Source organism: Ambystoma mexicanum, chromosome 3q, assembly GCF_040938575.1.
Source record: "Ambystoma mexicanum isolate Mex_15411 chromosome 3q, UKY_AmexF1_1, whole genome shotgun sequence".
NCBI classification, from domain to species: domain Eukaryota; kingdom Metazoa; phylum Chordata; class Amphibia; order Caudata; family Ambystomatidae; genus Ambystoma; species Ambystoma mexicanum.
The window spans coordinates 882,853,397-882,866,606 of record NC_090926.1 but is presented as its reverse complement, the minus strand read 5'-3'; the positions used below and the strand labels follow the sequence as shown (position 1 = coordinate 882,866,606).

At 46.4% G+C, this 13,210-nt stretch overlaps 1 protein-coding gene across 3 annotated transcripts in view; it reads right to left on the bottom strand.

Moving 5' to 3' along the window:
- CEP95 (centrosomal protein 95) overlaps nucleotides 1–13,210 on the bottom strand; it is a 1,206,983-nt gene that overhangs the window by 195,203 nt on the left and 998,570 nt on the right. The gene's annotated exons all lie outside the window — the stretch shown is intronic.

Sequence of the window (13,210 nt, the reverse complement as noted above, 5' to 3'; positions counted from 1 at the left end):
GGAAACAAAAGTAACTGGAGAAATGGAGGATGTGAGTTTGTAAGAGGTGGCTGGCAAAGGAGAAGAGGTGAAGTTGGAGGGGAGAGGATGCTTGAGAAAAGATATAGGAGAGGAGGGTAGAAGAAGACAGGAGGAAGTGGTGGCAGTTGCAGAAGGAGTAACATCCAATAGGGAGGAAGTAAGAAGACTGATGAAAAGGAGAAAGAGTTCATAAACCAACAGGTGGAGGAGGCTCAGGTGGTGTAAAGAGACCAGCAAGGAGACAAAGAAATACAGGAGCTTTCGACAACATCCACTGGTTTCCATTTCAGAGAAATTACCAACATTCTTGAATCCTTTTCAGACCTTTTATAGAGTATCCAAGAGTCCAGGTCTCCTCGACACCAAGATATCCCCATCCAAGTGTGGCACATGGCAGTACTGCCGTGGTCTCCCCTTTTATTCGTCTTTTCATAGAATGCTTATTAATGCAATTACAGAGGCTGGATACATTAAGAGAATGAATTGCGGAAACAGTAAATCCAAGGTGATTATGTAAGCAGATGATTTGCTAGAACTAATGTCTGACACTGAATCATCGAGACTCGCTTACTCCATGAGCCCTTGAAGATTTTGGTGAAGTGTCCAAATTTGAACTGAATTAAAAAAAAACCTAGAAAACACACTAACCTCACCCTGCTGTTTTCGAGGTCCATTTAACAATCAACAATTTGTGGGCCAAAGTTGGTAAGGTATTTGGAGAATAAGATCGAGGGTCATTTTGCATATTTTATTAAAAATTATAACACTAAAGAAATTGCCGTGGGTTGCAATACGGAAGAGAAACTGGAGCTGCCCGGTGAAAAAAGTGTGTCTAAGATAACCTTGATTCCTAAGCCGTTGCATCTTTTCAATAGGTTTACATTTCATTTAATTGCCAAGGGATTTGAAGAGCAACTTTCTGTGGGGGAAGACGGCATAGGTTTGAAAAAGCAACTTTCTGTGGTGGAAGAAGGCAAAGGTTTCTAGGCATGTTTTATGAATCCCCATTCAAAAAGGCTGATTTTATTTCCTTTATCTCAAGATAACTCTGGTCCGTCTTAGGGGAATGGCCAAGCAGGTTCTCTTTTGGGCATGTGGTGGAGTATACCATGTGTTTAGTTTTAGTTCCATCATTCATGTGCACTGTTGAATCACTTGGTTCTTAGGTTGTGTGAAAGGGCAATTGGTTTATATGTTTTGGTATGCCACAACCTCTGAAACGGCCAGTAGTGTTCCAGGAATGTTTCTCTTTTGAATAAAATTAAAATGTTTATTTATAATGCGCTTCATGCCAGACACCAGCCTCTAAGGACAGGACTGGCTAACAAACTTGTCTTCCGCACTGTCTTGTTTCCCAGACAAAAGCGTTGGCTATGTTCTTTGGTTGTGGTTGTAGCAGTGTGTTGCAAGTTTTTATGGATGCAGGTGTTCAATAATGTGCTGCAAGTTTTTGTTTAGGTTTTGGCTTTAGTGGGATGCTGTAGAGACTTGGAGGATGTGGCTAGTGACGTGCTTCTTATCCATTTTCTGGGTGGGTTTTGAGGTAGTGTATGCATATCATCTGGTTATTTGCAGTTTGCTTTGTGTCTGGTTGGTCTGTACCCTTATTGCATGGCAGCTGGGTTGCATTTAGTGGCCTTTGTGTTGGTTTAAGGGTTCTGTCTGCATGCAGTTTGGGATGTCCTTGTTTTCTTCCCTGGTGTGGTTAGTTTTTTTTCATTTTTGGTTTGCTTAATGACCATTTATGGACTCTGGTGGTGAGCCTCTTTCTTCTTGTGGTTTGGGTCAGATGGCAGTTTGAGGGTCTTCCCGCGGTTTGTGTTTTTCTCAGTGATGTGATCAGAGTGAGTCTTTTTTCCTCATCTCTTTGCGTTCTTCAGCACAGAAGACTTGCGTCAGCGCTAACGCGAATCCTGTTCGTACCCGTTCGTGTGGTTCAATAGGCGGCGCGGGACCCTGCGAGTCTGGTATTGTGTCACTGCGTTTATTAAAACAATTTTCTTATTCATTCTCCATTTTAACTTTCATATGTTTTGGTTAGGCGTCTCCCAGACGCACATTACTTCTCCTTACTTAGGAATCATGCTTCATTATGTTAAAGACAAAACTTAAAATTTAAATAATGGTCATGGTTCAATTAATCTTCGGGCTCTGAATAAACTCAGTAACTCCAGTATCCTTGTTAGGGGAGTTTTCCTAAAGTCCCACATGGTAATAAGACTTCAGTAAACTCCCAGTGGTTTGTAGATCCCCAACTCTTAGTATCAGTCTGTACTACTGCTGGAACTTTGGTGGAGTGGCAAAGTAGTCGGGCTTATTTTAAGAGGAAGATGTGAGCTGCAAGTACACTGAACCCAGTTAGACATGCACATCAAATGAACACTTACATTTATAATGATATAGCACAGCTATATAATCTGCACCTAGATGCCTCTGGGTTTGGCGCTCTATATCAATAGCAAAATAAATATAAAATTATATGTTTATTATATATACACACCAGAATCACATTAAATATTTCATATGTTTACATTAGAACACTTCGGAATACTTAAGATTACACTTCAAAGGACACTTCTTAGTTTGTAATCATTCGTGGTTACATTTGTTGCAACATTAGAAAGTGAAAAGACAAGGTTATCGTATTATCGGTAATTACGTGCACTCACAGTTTTTAGTAGAAATACGGTAAGACATTTACTCTGCACACACATATAAGCAAGTGACTTTAAAGGAAGAAAATGCTTGGTTAGTGTAAGGCTAGCAAGGTTCTAGAAATAAAGGATTTGCTGTACGATGAACTCAAGTCCAAAAACACAACCCTAACTAAAGAGGGCTCAAAGTCTTGGCAGGGAGTAGAAGACGAAGAGTTCCTGTGGATTTCTTCCAGTCTCTAGTCTTTAAAGATGCAGCAAGCTAACAACTAATGAAGGAAACCCTGTTAAGGACTCGATAAAGGGACACAAGCAGCTGCTTGGGTCTGAGATAAGAGGGGGTACCACGGGCACCTATGGGTGCACTCAAACACTCTGGAGTGACTACATGGATCAAGGTAAGCAATACCTTTCTCTCCACAGTACCTTAGGTTTGAAGAAAAGATCTTGCCTGGATTCTCCTCAATGTGATGCTGCTGGACCAAACCTCTCAATTCCTTGGTCTGTTGATGAAAGGCAGGCCAATGGACGGGATCTCTCAGCAGCAGTCTCAAGGGAGGACCTCTGCCACGGCTTTCATTAACTTCTTGGCTCACTCTGTGGTTTTGGCACCTTTTCTGCAGCACCAGCAAAAGATGCGATGTGCACGGTCAATCTTGTTCACATCTCAGTCCCACACTCGGCTGAGGGGGTCTCAGTGAGTTGGAGCAGATATCTGGAGTGTCCTTGAGGGCTCGGAAAGAAATGTGGATGAGTTTGGCCTTTCCTCGACGATGCACTCAGAATGGACAGCAGCTCTCCTGGTATTGGTGTTTCTTAGTGCTGGAAACTCACAGTACCTCGGGAGATGGCTCGTTTTAAAGTTAGCCTTGGGTCTGGTTGTTCCCACTAGTCAAAAGGAAGCAGCCCTTTTCAGAGTTCCTCCGTCACACAGAAAACGGGGTTAGGACAGCAGTGGTCGCTCCACAGTGTTGCAAAGGGTCTGCAGGCATCTGTGGTCGTCTTCTTCGGTTACTTCAGCTTCCAGAGGTCGGCTTACTTTACACTCCAGAAGCCTGACCTTTTATACAGTTCCAGCACCGACTCCTCTGCAATCATCCTCAGCAGTTTACAGAAAGGGGTGTTTGGCTGTCCACTCAGGACAGCCACACCCCCAGTGGGAGCTGGTCCCATTCAGGCACTCTGGCTGTAACGCTCACCTGGCTCCCACGGAGGCGCTGGTCCGGTCTGGGTTGCTGTGGCCTCTTCAAGCGTGATGCACAGAATTCAGACCACCGATTGAACAGGACCCCCAAATCTTGCTTGTCTGGCCCGTAGGAATATCCTTCTGCAGATGAGAAAGGGGATTAACTGTCTGCTGAATAGTGTGCTTGCTCCCACCTTTCCCCCTTCGTTCTCCTCTGACTTCCTCCAAAACCCCCCGGTTTAAGCTCACCTTATGGTTTGGAAGGATGAACTCTCCATCCTGCTTCTGGTGCAGGGGCACGCGTTCGTCCAGTTACTTCACTGGTTTTCAGAATGGCGCTGGCAAATCCACTTGACTTTTCTGAGCGATACACCGTAAGTATGAAGATGCTAAAGTTTAAGTGTGAGCCTCCTTTTATGTTGTTTCTCCTAACCTGTGATCTGTCCTTTATTTCAGGTGCAGAACCAAGGCGATGCGTTGAGGGGTTAAATTGCCGGTGGTAAAATCAGGTGAGTTAGTGATGAGGGCGACCCCTCTAAATGTCTTTATAATGCCCCAGTATTGTCTTTTGTCCTTTCCCCATAGAGGCTGGGGTGCGGTACCTGCCAAAGATGCGGCGCCGACCCGAGATGTGGAATGGTTCACCAAGAAAAGCCGGTAAGTAATATGGCTGAAAATTCGGCCTTCCTTTTCTGTTCCCTTGCTCACCTTTTGTCTCTTCTTCTCTCCCCTAGGTGCAGAAATGTGGCGACTGGTGCTGAGAGCCGCGATGGAGCCGGGCGGCGTCTCGGGAACAGGTGAGTGAAGCGCGGCGCTGCAGCGAGCAACGCGGTGCTTTTAAATGGAAGTCCTCCTTCAGGAATGCTGGCGTGAAGATTCCGGATGCAGGTAAGAAGGTTGAATAAGTTCTTGGTTTTCACCTTTCTCTTCTTTTCTCTTCTCTTCTTTTCTTTTCTTTCCTTACAGGTGTTCCAGGTTCGAGGCGGGCGTGGCTGGAGTCCAGGTGCAGGAGCTGACACGGTGAGCGTTCAGCTGCTGGGATGCAGAACAACGCGAAGCACGTGTGGCTGTCCGGGCGTGGCTTAAATAGCCTTGGAAGAAGTTCCAGGTGAGTATTCTTCCACAGCCCCACCCAAGTAACAAAATAGTTCCCTCAGAAAAATAGTCCCTCCTAAGCCTCATTTGGCTTGGTTCTTCATGCAGCATGGTCTGCATCAGGTGAGTGTGCAGCATGGTCTGCTTCAGGTAAGTGCACCAAACACTTCCCCTTATGAGCCTGGCGCCTATGGCGCCAGGACTGATGTCCAACATGAGCCCCTATAAAGGGCCGCTGGGCTTTTACCCGGGGGCGTGATGCCTGCTCCCGGGGGTGCTGGGCCTGGCCTGGTACTCCGGGGGTAGGCATCATGACACTGGCAGACAAGAACAGGGTGGTGGAAGACTCCTCCAGACACTCTGACGCCTAGACAGGACACCCAAGGGTTCCGCCCAAAGGTAAAACAAACACACAGGCCTCCTCCCTACAGAATGGTAGAAGCGCTGACAAAGAACAACCACGCTAGAAGTGGCAAATAAAGAAGGGAGCCCCCCAGCTGGTACTCCACTGCCCCTATTGTGCTTAACCAGGGCTATGGGTATAGCCTGCGGTAAGTAAATCACACAATAGTTGGTAGGACACATCCAATGCCAACAGCCATAACTAGGAGTTTGTCTATGTGACCTAAACGTCACAAGAGCAGAGAGAAGGGAGATACTGAGTATCCCTTTGGCACTCCACTGAAGGTGGTGTGAGCCAATCTCTCAGACTATAATGTTTTGGGAGGGATACAAAGTATCTATCTTTAAGAACTGTACTTACTCAAGGATATAGAAAAGAATCTCAAAGGAATACCCTAATGGTCCCCAGCAATGCTGCCCATAAGGAACTGCGTGCTATAATAGTAAAATACATATTCCTTTAAGAGGTATGGAAAGTACACTGCATAGGACAGTACAAATACAAAGGAAAGAGTTCCAAAAGACGGAGCCCATAAGAAGGAATGAGCAGAAAAAAAGCTCCACCCATTCAGGATTAAAGAAAAAGGTCCAGAAGTCCAGCAAAAAGTACTGGGGGTCTCACTTGGAGAGGGGATGAAGCACAAACATGACAGATCTCCCTAACAATCCTCAAAAAAAAAATGAACCCTGCAGTCTCTGCACACCTCAAACTATCAAAATGTTCCCGTGCACTGCACTAATCAATGCTAGACCAGCTGTGAAATTGCACTTAATCTCATTTTATCTTTAAAGCTAGATATGCTTTTTTTTATTCATTATTGGCATTTGTCAAACAATTTCTAACACCCACCTCACCGCCCCCTTGAGAGACCGCATGTCCGAGCTGTACATCTTAAGGCTCAAAATTTGTTATCAATGGAGCCCATTGGGTGCTAACCCAGTCACTGAATATCCAACACATGCACATTTTGTGGACACCGTTGCTGTATGTAGTCACTTTTAAAAAAAAAACTGATAGTCTCTCCCCATTCCTTCTGAAATCTCTCTGCACCCCCTTGGATCTTATATGTGATCCACTCCATCGCTACTATGTCCCAGAGTTTACGGAGCCAGCTCGCCACCATGGTTGTTTCTTTTTTGCTTCCAGTCTTTTGCAATTATCGTCCAGGCCGCTATTAGTAGCGCCACCAATGCTCTTTTCTGTGGCTTTGAGATAGTATATCGCTCAGGTTCTATCAGTCCACCTAAGCTTTCTGCTAATGAGAGAGGCAGGATCTCTGGTACAATTTCCTGCAGAAATTGCATGACTTCCTCCCAAAACCGTTTATCTTGGGGCACCCCCACCAAATAAGTCTCCAATCCCCAATCTTCTTGCACCCCCTCCAGCACTCCACTGAAGCTGAGCCATATATTCTGTGTAATTTACAAGGGGTATAATTCCACTAACATCATTTTATACCAGGCCTCATGGAGCTGTAGGGACCTGGTCAGTTTCGGGATATTGTTCCATAACTCTTCCCAGTGCCCGGCGGGAACCTCCCCTCCCAGCGAGCCTTCCCATGCTATTTGGTACGGCCAGCTCTTTTGGCTTAGACAGTCTTGTAGTATCCCACATATGTCTGGCACTAAGTGTTTGTCCCCCTTGTGGGAGATGACAGATGTCTAAAATTGTACCAGCGGTCTTATTGCTGCTTGGCGGATCTCCTTCCGTCGTAACGAGTGCCTCAGTCGAGTATATTCAAATCTGTCCCCTTCTGTCACTCCTACATGTCGCTTACAGTCCTCGAATGAAGCTATTTCCCCCAACCACACCATATCTCCAGTCTTAAGACACCCTCTTTCTTTTCACCATTTAAATGAGCCCTTCACGGTGCCTGGGGTGAAATTCGGGTTGTCAAATAATGGTGGTAAAGGGCGATGGAATGGAAGGGAGATGTCCCTTCTTAATCAACCTATCACATGTCGTACGTAGTACAGTGCTGTGCCTAGCGCTGGGGCACCTTTCCTTCTCGCGGAGCCAAAGTAATCCGGCTAGCATGCAACTCACCACAGCTCTGTCCATTCGTGCCCATATTTTGTCTTTATTGCCTGAAAACCATTCACGCACTACTCTTAATTGGGCCACTTCATAGTATCTGTTGAGGTTGGGTAGCCCTATTCCTCTTTGCCTTGGGGTCATCAGAAGGTCTAACACTACTCGGGCGTTTGTTTTGCCAAACAGATCTGGAAATTAGTGTATTCATTGCCTTAAAAAAAGGCCCCGGGACTGCTATCGGCAGAGTCTGAAAGCTATATAATACACTCGCGAGGGTCACCATCTTCACAGTATTTATTCGCCCAAGCCAGGATATCCGCATCGCGGTCCACTTTGCGAAACATGTTTGTGCCTTTTTTAATTAGGTCCAGAAAAATAAGCTTTATATAGCACTGAGACCTTATTGGTCAATTTTATACATAAATATGTTAGGCTTCCCCAGTAGAGTGAAAAGGGGAGCATCTCTGTATCTGTGTAGTCATATCTTTAGGGAGTCCCACTTCCAGCATTTCAGAATTCCTCATCTTTATTTTCAATCCTGACAATCCCTCTTGTTCTTTGAAAATACCCATCAGGGCCGGGATGGACGTCACAGGTTCCACTAGTGTTAGCAGCATATCGTCAGCATAAGCTGCCGTTTTATGCATCTCCCCACCAAACGGGACCCCCTTAATATCCCGATTCTGTCTGATTGCTGCAAGCAGAGGTTCGAGATAGATAGCATATAGGTGCAGAGATAAAGGACATCCCTGCCTGGTCCCTCGTTCTATACTTATAGCCTCTTATCTGCAAGCCTTGACCGCCAGCCTTATTGAGGGGTTTCTATAATTTGTCCCCACCAATTGGATATATTTAGGCCTGAATCCCATTAGTTCCATCATCTGAAATAGGTATGGCCATTTCACCCCGTCAAAGGCTTTTTCTGCGTCCAAAGACATCAGAGTGGCCGGTATTTGTTTTATTTCCAGTTTTTCTAATAAGTGGATCACCCTTCTGGTATTGTCCTATGTTTGCCTTCCTGTTCAATCCTGCCCTATAATCCATGGGAGAACCCCTTTTGCTCTTTGCACTAGGATCCCTGTATATATTTTAGCGTCTGTTCAATAATGCGATAGGCCTTTACGACCTGCAACCTGTGGGGTCCTTATTTGGTTTTTCAAACGGTACCAACTGAGCCTATGTCATAGAGCCCGTCACATCTTCTCCGTTTCAAAAGGAATTGTATAGTTTTGTAAGGAAGCTTTTTAGCTCATTGAAGAATGCTTTATAAAAAACCCTAGCATAGCCATCCGGTCCTGGTGACTTTTTGTAGGGAGGTTCTTTATCGCTTTTTCAACCTCTTCCAACCGTTATTTCTCTCTCCAGACTGTCCCTCTCCTTTTCCATTATCTTAAGCTTTATCCCTTCCAGAAACGGATGTATCCTATGAGACTCCGGGCAAATCCGGAAAAGTACAACTGCTTATAATATGCTGTAAAGGACTGTACTATCGCATCCGAGTCAGTACCTAATGTTTCATCCAACTGTTTTATTCCCCCAACGTGACAGTGGCTACTCTGTTGCTTCAAGAGACTGGCCAGCATTTTGTCTGCCTTATTGGCCCCAACATAATAGCGCTGCTTAAGGTTTAACAGAGCGCTATCCGCCTCAGTGGTCCTAAACAGCCACACTCGTCTCTGGGCTTCCTTCACTTTGCTATAGTTTCCCCTGTTCTTTCGCCACCTGCCAAGTCTATTTGGGCCTGTCCAAGTATCACGTCAAGCTCTTTTTCTAATTTATCATTCTCTTTTTTTACTGTTTGGGCTTTTAAGGAGATCAATTCCCCCTACAAAACTGCCTAAAAGGCATCCCATACTGTACTCTGTGGGACCTCAAGAGTATAATTCAATGCAAAGTACTCTACAATTTTACCCCTCACCATTTGCCAGAGGACTTCGTCCCTAATGAGTTCTCCGGGCAGTCTCCATGTCTACAGAGGGTTGCCCGTTTTCAGGCCCCTGAGAGCTATCCTAATCGGTGCATGGTCTGATAGGGAGATCGGGTTAACCTCTAGGTCTATTAATGCCTCTAATATTTCTGGGGTGCCCCAAGCATAGTCTATTCCAGATTAGCTCTGATGAACATGGGAAAAGCATGTGGACACCGGGTCTTGCCCCTTTTTAGCCCTCCAAAAGGTCCCTCAGGGCCATTCCTTCTAATAGCTCCCGCACAGCCACCAATGGATGTGACCCCCTTATTGCTTTCCTGGCCACTCGAATCTTTCTCCGGGTCCCAGGCTATTTTCAAGTGTCCTGTAAGGATGATTTCCCCACCCGCAAACTTTTCCAGTTTCCCCAATGTCTGAAATAAGAAGGTATCCTGTCCCATGTTGGGGGGCATGTAGTGTCCCTATTGTCATAACCCTTTTTTCAAACGGCACCTGCATAAAAATATACCTTCCATTCGGTTCTGCCAAAGTTTTTATTATTTTTCCCCCTAATGCATTTCTTATGCCCACCAGTACATCTGCCGTTCTATTACAGGCATTTGCCTGGTATAGTTGTGTAAACGGCTGCATTTGTGTTTTTTCACCATCTCCTTTCCTAATGTGTGTGTGTGTTTCCTGTAGCAGAATTATATCTGTGTTACTCCTTTTTATCTGTGTGTTTCTACCTTCTTTCTTTTTATCGGAGTGTTTAAACCCCTTACATTATGTGAAGACTTGCAGCGGCTCTGTCATTACTCCTTTTCCCTAATCCTCCCCTGCCTTGTATTCCCCCATTGTGCCCTTTTCTTCCTGTATGTGCACATTGTCTTTGCATGTGGTCCCCCTCCCTCCTCTTCCCTCCCTCCCACCGCCCCCCCACCAATCCCTCTCTGGGCATGGCTCGGTATCCTATGATACAACCCAACTAGTGGGAACCGCCCCATGTTCTTCCCGGACCCAAGGTTGACCTAACCTTCTAGGATTCCAAGTAGTGCTTCACTCCCTCCACGGACAGGTCTGCTCAGTGCCAATGGATAGCATCTGCTTTTCTTAACAGCACCCTTTGTACCACCCTTCTTTTCCAATTCTAACTGACATCCCGGCTTCCCATTTTAGCTTGTAGTCACTGGATTGTGTTATTTCTTCTTCCCTTCATTTCCTGAATCGGGGGGGGGGGCCTTCAGCTGGTCTCCTTTCTTTCCATGCACCATAGTCCATTCCCACGGCTTGTATCTCTGTTGTTGTGCACCCTATACACAATCCCTGGGGTCCGTATCTTCTGCTTTCAGGCCCAGAATGTTTCAAAAAAGGTAGCAGGCGTTCCTCTCCAGAAAGAACATGGCATGATAACCTGTTCTGAGACGAGAGTTTGCAGCACACGCTTTTTGCTCACTGTACCTTTCACACATGGGAAATATCCATTTGCATATCAGTCTTTGTCCCGCCCACATGGGCAGTCCAGCACCAAAATGCTATGGCAATTCCTCTCTGAACAAGAGTAGCAACAGCAACCCCATACACGTGTTTCAGCCTTGTTGGGCCTCATCAGTGAGGTGAAGCTGTGCCTCTCGCATGTGGTGACTTTTTGCCGTCTGCCTTCCCAGGGAACACCAGACCGAAGGGGAAGGTCCATTTATTGGGAACTTTTTCCTCTTGTAGTGCTCCAGTCACCGTCCCCAGTGCTCTTCTTTTCTGGAGTGCTGTAGCAGCCAGATCTTGAAATAAGGTTACGTGCAAGCCGTTAATCGTGATAGTCTCCTGTCCCTTAGCCGTCCTAAGAATCCCCTCCTTCGCCTCATAAAACGCCAATGCCGCTAACACATCCCTCGGTCTGTTCCCCTCTCTGCTCCTCTGAGGTCCCACTCTATGTATGCGATCAATCGGGACCTCCTCTGGGGTGCTGTCCATCAACAGGGTGGCAAAGCACTAATGGATTATAGATTTCAGGTTAGCATCAGAATTTGGTTCTGCCAATCCATTGATTCTTATATTAGTACATCTTGAGCGATTTTCTAAGTCTTCTGTCTGATTTCCCGATTTTGCATGGCAGAAGCAATTTGCTCCAACAACTCTGAGTTCTGTCGCACTTCCTTTTCAACTTCCAATAGGCCTTGTTCTGCCGAATCCACCCCCTTTCCCAAGGCATTAATGTCATCTCGAATTTCTTTCAGTGAGCTCTTTAATTCTTCTTTAAGGCTCACCATGTGCTGCTGGAAGGATACTGTGAGCCTCTCCTACATGCCCTGTAAGCACTTTTGCAGTTCCTCTTTGCTTAGGGCTTTATCTACAGTTGCCTGTGATTATTCTTCCTTTTGTGCTAAGCTGGATTCCCCTAGCACCAACTCTGAAGGGGACCATTGCCAGCACCTTTCCAATTGTCCCTTCTTGACACTTCTTTGTGGTCTGCGGTCCTGGGGTCTGCTTCCCCTTTGATCCTGGCATCTGCGTGTGGGCATGCGCTCCTGCGTCTCACCCTATTCTTAAGAAAGCCTTATTCTTAAGAGGGCTTTTACTTAGACATAGTGTATCCTCCCTATTTGAGATTTGAGCTCTTCTACATGTCTATCAGCTCAAATGGCGGTCCGTCCCTCTTTGTCTTGTTGCCCCGTAGCCCCGAAATCCCTCCGAATATGCAGTATCTGCCTGCCCTCTATTCTTTATTGCTGCAGGCCTCTGCTTATCTCTTGAATCCCCAATCTCCTTTCCCGTCTTGTATGTACTCCATGCTGTGTTGTGATGATTAGTTTATATAGGGAGGTGGGGGGATGCTTCTATGTGGATCGCCACTGATTGCTGGGGCCGCTATATGTGGAATTCCTGGGGGTTTCAGTACTTTAGAGGGCCGTCTCAGGGCTGCACCCTTGTCCCCTGATATTCAGTTTCTTTAAATCAGACAGTGTGCGAAAGTCGCTCCTCCCTCGCTTGCCAGTCCGAGCTGAATGGGAGGCCTCTTGCCAGACCCACCTGCCTTCAGGGGGATTCCACAAATCTTGCTCGTAGTGCAGCCGCAATACGCACTTACTGTCATACAGTGCGAGGCCTCCCTTCAGGTTCTCTATCTCATTGGAGCACCTTCCCTGCTACACCACTGAAATTATCTTACGGCGCTGCGTCTCTCCGGGGCCTCCTAGCAGAACACCTTCTATGTCCTGCAGTGCCGCTTGTACTCCCAGTGTCGGGGCTCATCCACCCAGCGTATTCCTAGTGAGAGACTTCTTTCAGTTGTCGGAGCTCCTACTCTCATTTCTGCCACAGCGGGAGGGGGGAGAACGCCTTTGCGCCACCTCTGTTACGCCTAGGGCTCCTCTTCTTCCGCACCGACCCCTTCGGTTTAGTTCTTCTCGCTGGGGCTCCTCCTCCATCAGGCTCCTCCTTCCTCTCACAGCGGCGTTATCATCCCAAACAGGCAAGGGATCTCCACCCACTGGCGTGCCCTGCGTTACTTCTCCTGCTTGTTCGTCTACTGTGCAATCACCAACTCGTACCTCCACGGGTATAAGCTCAATGTCCCTGTTGTGCCGCTGTCCTTGTCCTATATTGTTCACCTTTCTTAGGCCAAGCCAGGAACTGTGACCTCACTATCCGGCAGCCATCTTGGAATACCTGCTCTTTTTTTTCACGCAAATCTGGTTTTCAACTAGTTCTGCTGCACAATTCCATTTGCTTGACCCGAGCAATTAAAACATATATGGCTTAACTGTGAACACCAGAAAGGTGGAGGGGGACTGGGGGTTCCTATTATTGACAAGTCTTATTTGACATTGTACAATTTTCTCTTTGAATTGGGACGAGATATCCCCAATTTGTGTCTGCACCCTTCTTTCCTTTTCACCCACTGACTCTCACCATCG